The sequence below is a fragment of the Anas acuta genome, chromosome 6 (genome assembly GCF_963932015.1).
Source record: "Anas acuta chromosome 6, bAnaAcu1.1, whole genome shotgun sequence".
Lineage (NCBI taxonomy): Eukaryota > Metazoa > Chordata > Aves > Anseriformes > Anatidae > Anas > Anas acuta.
The window spans coordinates 22,243,934-22,255,351 of NC_088984.1; the positions used below are offsets into that span (position 1 = coordinate 22,243,934).

Consider the following 11,418-nt stretch of genomic DNA (forward strand, 5'->3'; position numbering starts at 1 on the left):
CAGGCCATTTTGATTAAGAACGATCTATTTAAAATAAGTTGTGCTATAACATAAGGTTTCTGCCCTTCCCTAAACTACCTAGTTAGAACAAATGCAGAAGTTGAATCTAAAAATACAGTAGGAAAGTCCACAGGATACTTATTTCCTTGTAGTTTGCTGTTGCCTAGTATTAAACAAAGTTCTGGGACTGTCTGTTGCCATTGCATAATTTCATAACTGTTGACTGGGAAACTTGTACATTTTAGGAAAACTGTACTCTACTAATTTCAAAGTAGTATTAGTCTGGGGCGGTTTGAAAGTACAATCTGCAGACAGAGTTTGTGATATTCTGGTAGGTGCTGCCTCTGTGGCCTCAGACAAATTCTGTTCTCTAAAAAAATGAAGTATTTATACTTTAATATCTTCCTTCCCAGGGTATTGCTATTATTTGAATTTGTCCAATTGGAAAAGAAAGTTATTTTTATTGGGCATTAAGCAAATGTACCCTGTCTTAGAGGTCCTAAATCTAAGACAAATGACTATATAAAAAACAAGGAGCATCTGACTGAATAGATACACATAAAAAGGTCAATATGCGGAGTTGTACAAGCCCACTGTGTGCATGAACAAGTGGTTTGTTTACTTACAATATACACAACACACACAGAATGCCCTCTATGGTTTACATTTAATACTTCCTTTAAAAACTGTTTTAGTAGCTTCAAATGTGAAAGTAAGGATGACAATTCTCTACTTCGTCTTTTCACGCCGGGGAGGCAGGGAGCTTTTGGAAATATGTTAGGCCTCCTGTATTGTCCACAGGAGGCTCTCAGACACCAGCAAAGGGACTTGTAAACGATGTACTCCAATCTGTAAAGTTTATGATGAGCACAGGCTTGGTAGGATCTGACAGATGAAGTTCAGCTAGCACCAAGCATGTTTAAGCTCAGTTCTGCAGGGACTGTGTAGGAATTGTGATTCATTCTCTTACACTACAGTTAAGATTCCTGCTGTGTTGAGTAGACCAGGGCCTGAGGAGAGCAGTGACTGAAGTGACTGCCGTGGGAGGACTGATGAGTTGGTGGAAATGAGGAGAGAACTGCAGAGCTCAGTACTGCATGATACTGTCCATGTTCGCCAAGCTGTGGTCTAAATTGATTCCAAAAGGGTGTCAAAATAGTACCCTTGAGTTCCTAGCTGTTTTCTGAGGAACATTTCCTCAGTCAGGAGGGGAGGGAGAGAGTTATCAGTTACCCATTGCCTTCAAGAAAACAAAAAAACTTATGTTATCATCATAACAAAGCTATCCTGCTGATACTAGTTACAAACCAGTCACCTTTCTGTGCCAGTCCCTGAATGACCCCAGCCTCTTTGGGCCTGCCATGCTGCCCCAGACACCCGCCCTTCCTCGGGGAGCACGGCCATTTGGGGGCTGCTCTGCAGTTCCACCACCCCGCAGAGACTGCTGGGGTGAGGTGAGCTGACGAGGCCCCGTCCCCGATCTCACGGCAAAGGTGGGAGAGAGGTTGCTGATCTAGGGCAGACATCTTAATATGAGATCTTTAAAATCTCTAAAATGAGATCTCAGACATCACTGTTCACATAGCTGCTTTTAAAAAGGGAAAATAGAAGACAGAAGAGAAGGGAAGCTCAGGTAAACTCCTCTTGAACCTTCCTGAAAGGGGCTGAAGCATAGCTCCAAGTCACCGGGTGCAGAAGCTGCTGTCTGGAGGGACACCATATTTCCTGGAACTTGTTTTACCTTCTTAATTCCCGAGAACAAGTATGTTAGGGATCATGTATTTTGCACATTTCATAACATTGCATTTACCACTTCACAACCTCTCTTGCCTAGGGAGATCTTTCAACCAGCAAAGGAGAGGACAAGACAAGAATCACTTGAAAACAAACCAAGAGTCTGGATCAGAGAGCTCATTACATAGTCCATGACTTAATACCCAGAACTACAGGGGATTAAGTTTGCTGTATTCCCTCCAGGTTCAGCGGGAAGAAACTCGTGCTGCTAACCAAATCCCGTGGTGTGCCGAGACAGCATTACATGGCCGGAGGCAGCACCTGGCTCTGCCAGCCTCGGGCCTCCCGCGCCAGCATGCTCTTCTTCACAAATCAGTCCCTGGCTGAGACACCTCAGGTTCTCAGCTGCCAACACTCCAATTTTAAAGAAGCTTTTTCTAAAGTTAAGACAGTTTGTTGTATTCAGCCATATCACTGAGCACAGCTGATTTGTGATACATCTCACAGCACTCTCACTTGCCCTGCTCGCATGCAGGCGGCACAGCACCCACAGCTATCTCTGGAGCAAAGCTGCCCGGACAATTGGGCTCTGTGTGGCTGGCAGGCTCAGCTGTTGGAGGGTATCAGCCTGACACCGCTCTCCTCCAGACAGGCAACACACACAGATAACTGGGCAACAGATTGTTGTGACATTGAAACAACACATTATCGTATCTAAAGTCTGTGACTTAAAGGATTTCCCGACTTCCCGTGCCTGCTGATGCCCTCTCAGTATTTAGACAGCCGTGTCAAGTACGTTACAAAACCAATCTGTTGTGGCAGTGAATAAGCAATGGGCAGATCTGCCGAATGATGCAAGGCTCCACTGACTTTTAGTTATGCTTATGTAACTCAATAGTTTCACAGCTGCTAATAATTAGCAGATGCCCTGCATAAGTGCTGGACAAATAGAGAGAGATGGAAAAGGAGAGCCCTGCTTCATCACTTCAAAAGTGAGCTAGCAAAACAAGAGTAATGATTTTGCTTTTTGAATCTGCTATTTTCTTTTTCTTCCTCTCAACAGAATTCAAACAAACACAGCATAACGAATGCAGCATAACTTATAAGCGAAGGTCTGAATGGTGCCTTGTTCGCAGCATTTGGATTTGGAACACAGATGCGGTTAACTCACTGCTTAACTCATGCTGCTCTTTAAAATGCTGATCTGTCTTCTCAGTCTCCATATTTTTAAAAAAGCTTTAAGTGATTTTTATTTTTATTATTATTTTCAAACAAAGAGAGATTCAGGCTTGGATTCAGTGTACAACTTCTTCTGCTCTTTTCCTCTCTAAAAAATAAGAGATTAATTGTTATGTGGCAAACTGGGAATAACATCACTTTCTAAAAATTTCCTCTGCAGCTCGTCTTTATTTCACCAAATTCTTTTCCAGATCTGATGTTCCTAGTGTTTCCTGAGAGTCAATGCATTAAGCTGTTTAGTACTAAAAATCCTTATGAATATGACTGATAAAGAAAAAAGTAAAAATGATGTTTTGGAGGATAAAAGCAGTCCCTGCTGCTGATTGATCTGAAAGTGGCTGAGTAGGGAAAGGACATGCTTTCAAGTTTAAAGACGACATCTTTTAGCTACCACAGCACTAGTCAGGAGATTTATGATCCTTTCCCAGCACTATTACTGACCTGCTGCTATGGGACTTCAGGCAAAGCTATTTCCCCACGCTATGCTTCTCTATTTACTCTACTTTTTGAAGTCTTTATTCAGACTTCAAGGCCATTTTTGGACGTTTTGAGACCACTTATTCCCAGATGTTCTGGGGACAGACTAAAGCAGCCATGCTTAAGCAGCAGTACAGAAACAGAGCATGCCATCAGCTGGACCTCACCTCGTTCATCGCTGGGCTAAGCAGAGTGAAAGCAGGCTGCCTGCACCTTGTCCAGGTGAGTTTAAAAAACATTTCCAGGGAAGGAGAACCTGCAGCCTCTGGACAACCAGTGCAAGTGGCTAGCAACCCCCACTGTGGGACACCTTGCTGGCAATTTGTGTAGGAAGAATGAGCAGAGGAATGCAATTACTTCGTAGGGCTCATTTCTGGTGGGTCAGGGCTCAGGGAAGTCTGTTCCACTGAGCCTGTTCCTCACAGCAGAAGGATTTCAGCATTCAAGCACAGCACTCACCAAAAATACTAAAAAGGAGGAAGAGGGAATCACCCCACTTCCTGAAGTTATCGCAAGAGAAACATGCGCAAATGATTTTGGGTTTGCTGAAGCTGCTAAGAGCATTTATTTAAACCTCAATGTTATTTCCCATTGAAGAATATCCTGTAGTTTCTTTAGCAGGAGGGAGATGCTAGCTTAGCTCAAATGAAGAGGAGGAGACCTTGCTCATGAACACACGTGCTGGAGGCCAGGAGGGCTCCTCACATGGACTCAGCCCCAGGAGGGAAATGGCCAGAGCTACACATGCTGTGAAGCAATTGAGGACGATGGGTGCCACAAGAGCAGCTTAAGTATTACGAAAGTTTGCTTCTGCAACTTTAAAGGAGGTGCAAGATGAAACATTTTAACTCCATGGTGTACTTATGTGTGATTAGAACCAAATGCAGAAGGCTCCTGAAGAGGTTACAGCAGCGTTTGTTACAAAACAGGCTTTAAAACCACTCCTTGGTCTTCCTGCTTTGCTCCTTCCAGGAATAGGGATACTTTCTATTCTGAATGCCTTTGATCTCTCAGATTTAGATGAAACTGCTCCCTTGCTGCTTGTGTCCCCAGCTTTACAGACGCTGTACTGATCTTTGTGCACTGAGCTGGATGAGGCCCAAGCATAGCGGCTCTTTCAGGCCTGCAGGGCTGAACAGCAACAGCACCTGTCAGAGCCCTGATGTTCAGGGTTAATTCCACTGAAAAAAATGTCATCTTCTCACTATTCAGACTTCACTTACAAGTCAGCAGTGGTCACATACTGTTTGGAAAGAGTCACAATACAGTAGTAACAGTTCATTGATTCCCTTCCCCTTCAGATATCTAGATATATTTATACCTGTGGCTGATGCTACACAAGAGCATTAAAACACCATCATACTAATCACTGCAGGCATCCAAAATATTTTGAACAAAACCTACTAAAATATGATTCTTTATTAAATTTAGTTTTTATTAATCCCTTTTCTAGGCTATTTGCCAACTAACAGTTCAGTAGTCATTATTCAAGAACAAACAGATTTTCATGTACATTTTTGAACCAGGCAGCTAAGTAGCAAGCACTTATTAATTGCACACTAAGTGGCACACAAAGCAAACAGCTGCCTTGACAATTTGTGGCCACTTCCAGCATCTTCATCTTTGGTACTACCCAGATCTGTTCTACCAGAATAAAATTTACTTTCTCACCATATAAAGAATGTTCCCTCCACCCTCCCCAACTCACACACAGCTAGAGCCATGGGTTTTCAACTAAGATACTTGACAGTGCTTTATTATAATGGATCCAGTTGACTGAGTATTATAGTGCACCACATGAAAAAAGAAAGAACATCTGCATTAGAGCCAAGATTAAGGAGCCAGCAGAAAGAACACAAAGGCATTTAATTAGATTTGAACTTTTACAAGACTTCATATTGTTGTGAAGTAGCCACAAGTAAAACATGATTATGTTGGCAAGAGCATAAACTTTAAAGAAATCCCCTCCTTGCCATTGCATCACTATTTCTCATAGTTTCTAAGCATAAGTCCACTATCCAGATGGAGATTCAATGCAGTTAAGAGCATAGAATGTTTCTAGTGTCTTTGCATAAAGACATTTTGCCAATACGTGTATTTATACACCCCCCTTCCCCCATACAACATATGGGCCTTGAAAGGAAACCTATGAAATCCTGTCTTCATGTCACATTTATCAGACAACACCAACATGCCCTCTTTTCTTCCTCCAAGAAAAGCTTGATGTTTATATAAGCAAGGCAGAAAAGTAATAGCTGTTAGAACTTTATGCACTGTAGGTAATGAAGAGTAATATTGCAAGGCATTTTCCTCACAAAGGGATCAGTATTGCTCCTGCTCCTCAGCAGCCTCTCCACTGAGAAAGGTCTGGAGGGCACCTGATGTAAAGGTCATATGCACTATTACAGGTAGGAAATTGTTCCTTTTATAGCTAATAATATTCCAGTGGCACACTCTTGATTCTGACTACTGTATCAGTAAAAACATGAATATCCTGATGCAACTTTGTGGTAAATCTGGGTTTCTCAAAAAAGGAACAGCTACAGTACCCATATACCAGTGCTAGGCCTAAAGATGGCCCCTTGCTACCTGATGCCACCCAGAGCACAATGTCATACTATAACAAGTTAGAAGTGTAATTGCAGTAGAAATACCAAGGCAGCAGCAGAAGTTGGAGAGCTTTGAGCACTCTCGAGGCAGGGGGGAGGCAGCACAGGCTGGAAGAGCTGCTTCTCCTCCCCTTCCGCCTTTCTGAGGGATTTTAACCTGGATGGCTGGACCTGTCAGTGGCACACCCCACAGATAACCAGAGAGGGTTGCTCGGGCTGCAGCACAGGGCAGGAACAGGTGAGCAGCAGTAAGAGATGAAGAGGAACAGGGCTAGAGGTAGAAGTCCCTCAGCTCTATCAAGAGAAGCACGACTGCACCTCCAGGGCACAGTCCCTGCCCCAGAGACCCACCACAGGGGCTGGTGTGCCTCTAACTGCTCCTAGGGAACTGGTCTCAGCCAGCTAAGGGAATGATTATTTCATGTACAGCATGAAAAACCACGTTTGACAGGCATATGGCTAAGGGCAACATCCTGCTTGAGGTCAGAGGACACTGAGGAGCCCAGAAGAGCAGGGAGGGGAGAAAGATGCACACAGTACCAGAGGAGTTAAAAGCAGTGCTTTCTGCAGGAACAGTAACTCAGAATAGACACAACCTCATTTTTAGGCTCTTTACCCCAGCTAAACAGACTCCACAGGCATAGGAAAAGTGTCCTCTCTATTTGTCGTCTTCTCCTGCTCTCTTCCTGGATCACCCCGTGCCTGCCCTCCCCTCACGTGCTCCCGCTGCGTGGAGGGCAGAAGCACTCCGCAGAAGCTGCATTTCCTCCTCACGTGCTCCTTCCCTGCTGCTGCTCCAGCAGAGGGGAAAACCACGCACCAGCAGGGTCCTCCTCATGCTGAGCACCGCCAGGGCCAGCGCAGTCACCCAGCGCTTCACCTAGGCCACAGGGCTGGGGACACCTTTCCCTCAGGGAGCCACATTGCCAGAGCAGGCTCCTCTGCGCTGTCACAGCCATCCCTCGTGCCCTTCTGTAAGGCATGGCTCCCCAGCAGGGCACACCACAGGTCCAGTGTGGAGCCACTAACTAACAGGACAGGACTTCTCCATGGGGCCTCCTAGGCACCCTGTGGCTGGAGGAGCTGGCAGGCATGGAGAAAGGGAGGGGAAAAGTGGAAGCAGGCAGTGACAAAGGGCATGAGCGAGGAGCAGAACACACTGCCCACCCTCTGGAGGCCAGGAAGACTGAGGAAAGCTGCTTGCTAAGGCCCTTTCTTTGAGGAAGCGCCACAGGAATAAAAAAGCAATTTAAAGTTGCCTCACAGTGGATTCCTGAATAAGCACATCTACTGAGCAGCAGAGACAAGCTCTTGTTTTAGTTAGGAGGCCTGAGCAGGGCACGCGGCAGGGGCTGAAGAACGCACACTCAGGGAAGGGACACGGTCCTGCCCCACAGGAGATGTTTTTATTGAGAGGCGAGGAGCAGCCATTAGAGCACAGCAGCACACAAGGAGGGAAGGCTGAGACCTTACGGCTGTTTACTCGAGGTCTGCAAACGCATCTCCTCCAGAAAACCTCCGAGAGCCAGCTCAGAGGGCAGAGACCTGGGTGGCACCCAGCCGCAGGGCTCACCCGGTGCCCACAGGGGACGGCAGCACGGGCTGGGCACCGCACGTGCCCGGCGGGGCCGTCCCCACCCGTGTCACCGCCAGGAGGGATGCGGTGCCGCCAGCCACCCCCGTGGGGGCCGGGGCAGAGGCACAGCCCGGGGTGCACCCGGAGGCCAGGCCTCACCCGACGCCATCCCCTGCCCCGGGGGAAGCAGGAACGCCGGGGGGAAGCGGGGAAGGAGGGAGGAAGGGTGCCAGCCCGGCCAGCGCAGAGGAGGAGCGGGAGCGGCTGCAGGAGGCAGGAGCGCGTCCAAGCCCGAATAGAGAAGTCTGGAAGAAAACAGAGAGAGAGAGAAGGGACAGGCGCGACGCGAGGCTCAGCTCCCGGCTCCCCGAGGGGCACCGCGCCGCCCCTTGCCCACAGCGGGGCGCCGGGGTCCCTGCCGCCTCCGGGGGGTCCCGGCGGGGGTCCCTGCCCGGCCCCCCGGCCCCCTCCTTACCGCGCTCCGTCGCGGTGCAGCCGGCGGCGCTCCAGCCGCAGCGGCGGCCGGGGCATGTTGGGCCGGGCGCTATTTATAGCGGCAGGAAGCGGCGCCGCGCGGCTCTGGGGCGCCGCTCCCCGCCGCCCGAGATGCTGCACCGCACCCGAGCCCGGCCCCGGGCCCCGCAGCGCTGCCCGAGGCCCCCCGGTGCCCCCCGTGCCCGGTCTGCCCGCGGGGCTCAGCCCGGGGAGGAGCGGGGCAGCCCCGCCGCGGCGGGCAGGGGGAGGAGGGCAAAGGGAATTAAGCAGCGAGCAAGACGAAGTTGGCTTTTTTTCCCCTGAAGGTCTGCAGTACGCAGGGGTGTGGGAAGGTCAATTACCCCTCTCCGTATGGTGGCCCTAAAGGGATTTGTGCTTCTTGCTTCAATTAACTCACGCAGAGATGGCTTTGACAGACAAGAGATACTCTGCTTCCTATTCCCTCTAACCGTGATTAAAATTCCTAGAAATAAAACTTCTGTTAACATCTTTGGGACCAGTACCGAGGTCTGGAGTGGAAAATTGTGCCCAAAGTGTGTGCTTGGGCAGGCAGGAGTGAGGCTGGAAGGGCAGGAGGCTGCCTGCTGGGTGTCTGACCGGGCCGGTAAATTTCACCCTAGGTGCTTTCCGTCCGTGCAGGATTTCACTTTTTGGAGGTATTTGGATGCTTTTTGTGCAGTCCATGCAAGAACATGGTCCAGCTCAGCAGCTGCATAATGCTGCTGTCTGAACCAGATGAATGTTAGGGACAGGTGTCCCGAAAAACTTCAATGCATTCTGGGTTCCCTTACAGCAACATGTCCCAGCGAGGTCAAAGACTGAGTAATCTGTGTGCTGGGCTAACCTCTAAAAATTTAATTTTGTGCTTTTTACTAAGACATTACCAATCACAACGACAGCATTAAGGTGAGACATGCTGTCCTGGGAGCAATGGCATTACTGATTTGCCTCTAGTGTAAGGTCTCAAACCTTGCCAGCCTTTTATGTAGGTCATTTCTCCGTTTTTGTGTTGTTGCATGCTTGGGGCATTGCAATACAGAAAAACAGGTACAATGCTCTTTTTTTTTTTTTTTTCTTCCTTCCCTCTACCCTCTTCTGCCCTATGTGCGTGACCTAGATTAGTTCGCAAGCAAAAATTAGGGAGCTCACAAATGGAAAAGCTGCAGGTATTCTCTGCTTACTGCCTTTATGGAATCACAGACCTAAAGCTTCCTAAAGAGGCTCACAAATCCACATGGGGTTCCTAAACTCTGCATACTGTATTTGGGTCATTGGTTAGCTGAAAGCAGATTCGAAATCACATACAGGCAAACAGCTTCCTCTTGATTAGGTAGTGGAGAAATATCATATGATGTGTTTATTCCCAGCTCCATATGGGATAAGTAACAAACACTCATCAGGATCTGCTTGGTTTAGAAGCCAGCTGAAGGGGTTGGGAGGACGTGCTGTGGCAGGGAGGTCTGTACAGGGACCATGGAAGTGGTAGAAATGCTTGCAAGGAAAGAGTTCTCCCTTTATGGGGAACCCACCAAGTGGCCCATCATCACTGCATTGCCGTAGCCTACAAACTCCTTGCACTCGTGGTTGCTGGTCACTCTGGCATGCAGTGTGGTAACAAGCGGACTCATCCTGCCCTTGTTCCTTTCCCTCACACACGTGCTGCAGGTAACTCCCTGCAGCCAGCTGGACTCAGCAGGGCTCCCCAACGAGCCTGGAAATGGCTGCTGGCAGGTTGGTTATTTTCCATAGCCCTGCTTGTCCTTTGTCCTTTAGTAGGGACTGAGCGTGATTGTTTTAGGGAATCCTGTGTGAAGCAGGGTGCGATTGCCCTATCTCTAGTGGGAACTTATTTCCAGAAAGGGGGAAGAAACACCACAGCTTTGTTGGAAGTCTGTATCTGCCCTGTTCATCTGAGAGAAGCCCGGGAGACTTTGTACCCATTTCACAATGATGACAACCCACAGAGCTCCTATTTTTCAGGAAGAAAAAGAGGGAAGGTGGGAGGGAATTTACACGCCAGGAGATTGTGCTAGACTTTGTTAGCATATAAAAACTTGAGATCTTGTGATCAGATCCATGTAAAGCAACCTTTTAAAAGCAGCCACTGTCAGAAACATTTCTGATGCACTAAACTGTCAGTGACTTAAAGGTGACATCTCACATACCACCACACCAGAAAGCAAACATTTTAGGGGTGCAATATGCTTCCTTTCCCCAAGATCAGCACAGCGTCTATGCATTCTGCAGGACTGCGTTACACTTTTTCACCCTGCTGTCCCCCTGCCCACTGCGGTTTGCTTCAGCTGTGGAAACAGGAACTGCAGAGTCAGCATGCCGATGAAACTCACACTGCTTTCACACATCTCTGGGGAGATGGCTGCAGCGAGGGGGCTGGCAACAGCTTATATCCTGGAGAAAAGCCACACACTTAAATTGTCTTAGAGTTGCCTGAAAAATAAAATCCTTTTTCTTAGAAGAACTCAAACTGAAAAGAGGTTTCAGGACACACACACTAAGTTTTAGTCGAATGTTCAAAGCTGGGATAGGCACGCTCATGATCAAGCGTTTGGAGTTTACTGAATGTCATTTTTCTGCTCGTTCTGTTGATCAATTCAATTATGTTTTAAAAAGCTAAGATGCAGCTGGCTGAATAGACAGAATAAGGCCATCAAATTTAGCTCATCTGCCTGGTGCTGACGGAGAACAGCAGCCTGTTCTGATTACAGACTCACACAGAGGTGAAATTGCTCCCTTGGAACCAGTACAAGGTAATGAACTTTTAAAAATTCAAATAATCCCCTCAGAAGGGTAAGGACTCCTGAATGGTGTGAGTGCAAAAAGGGAAAGAGATTTGGGATGACTGCATCTCGGAGGGTAAAACGTCTGTGGCACAGCAGAAAGTAGCTGAAGGTCAGCTAAAGGAACGTGAAGGGGAAAGTTAATTGCCAAATTGTTTAAAAATTGGAAAGAGCATCAGAGTTAAAAAGATGGAGACGTTCCAGTGGGTCATTCTTTTAAAGACATAAATAGGGTGTTATCCACAAGATCAAAGTGAACAAAACCACCTCTATTAGCAAGAAGATGGCAGTCAAAAGAAGGACAAGGTAACTGCTCAGAGAGCTGTTGTTGTCAAGAAGACACCTCACCCAGCAGGCTGCCTTGAGTTAAATTAGGTCTGCATACTGTAGAGCCACAGCACTTGGATGTCATTACTTTTTGCACTTATTAGAGAAAGTTCACAGTGAATAAGCGAGGCCTGTTTCTCATTTTGCGTATCAGAACTGCTAG

General features: G+C 47.6%; 1 protein-coding gene across 1 annotated transcript in view; it reads right to left on the reverse strand.

Moving 5' to 3' along the window:
• The window catches only part of WIPF1 (WAS/WASL interacting protein family member 1), a 54,646-nt gene extending 46,287 nt beyond the window's left edge, over positions 1–8,359 (reverse strand). The window contains exon 1 of the mRNA XM_068685723.1: positions 8,111–8,359. The gene's annotated coding sequence lies outside the window, so the exon portion shown is untranslated. The remainder of the gene's footprint in view (positions 1–8,110) is intronic.
• Between the last annotated feature and the right edge of the window lie 3,059 nt (positions 8,360–11,418).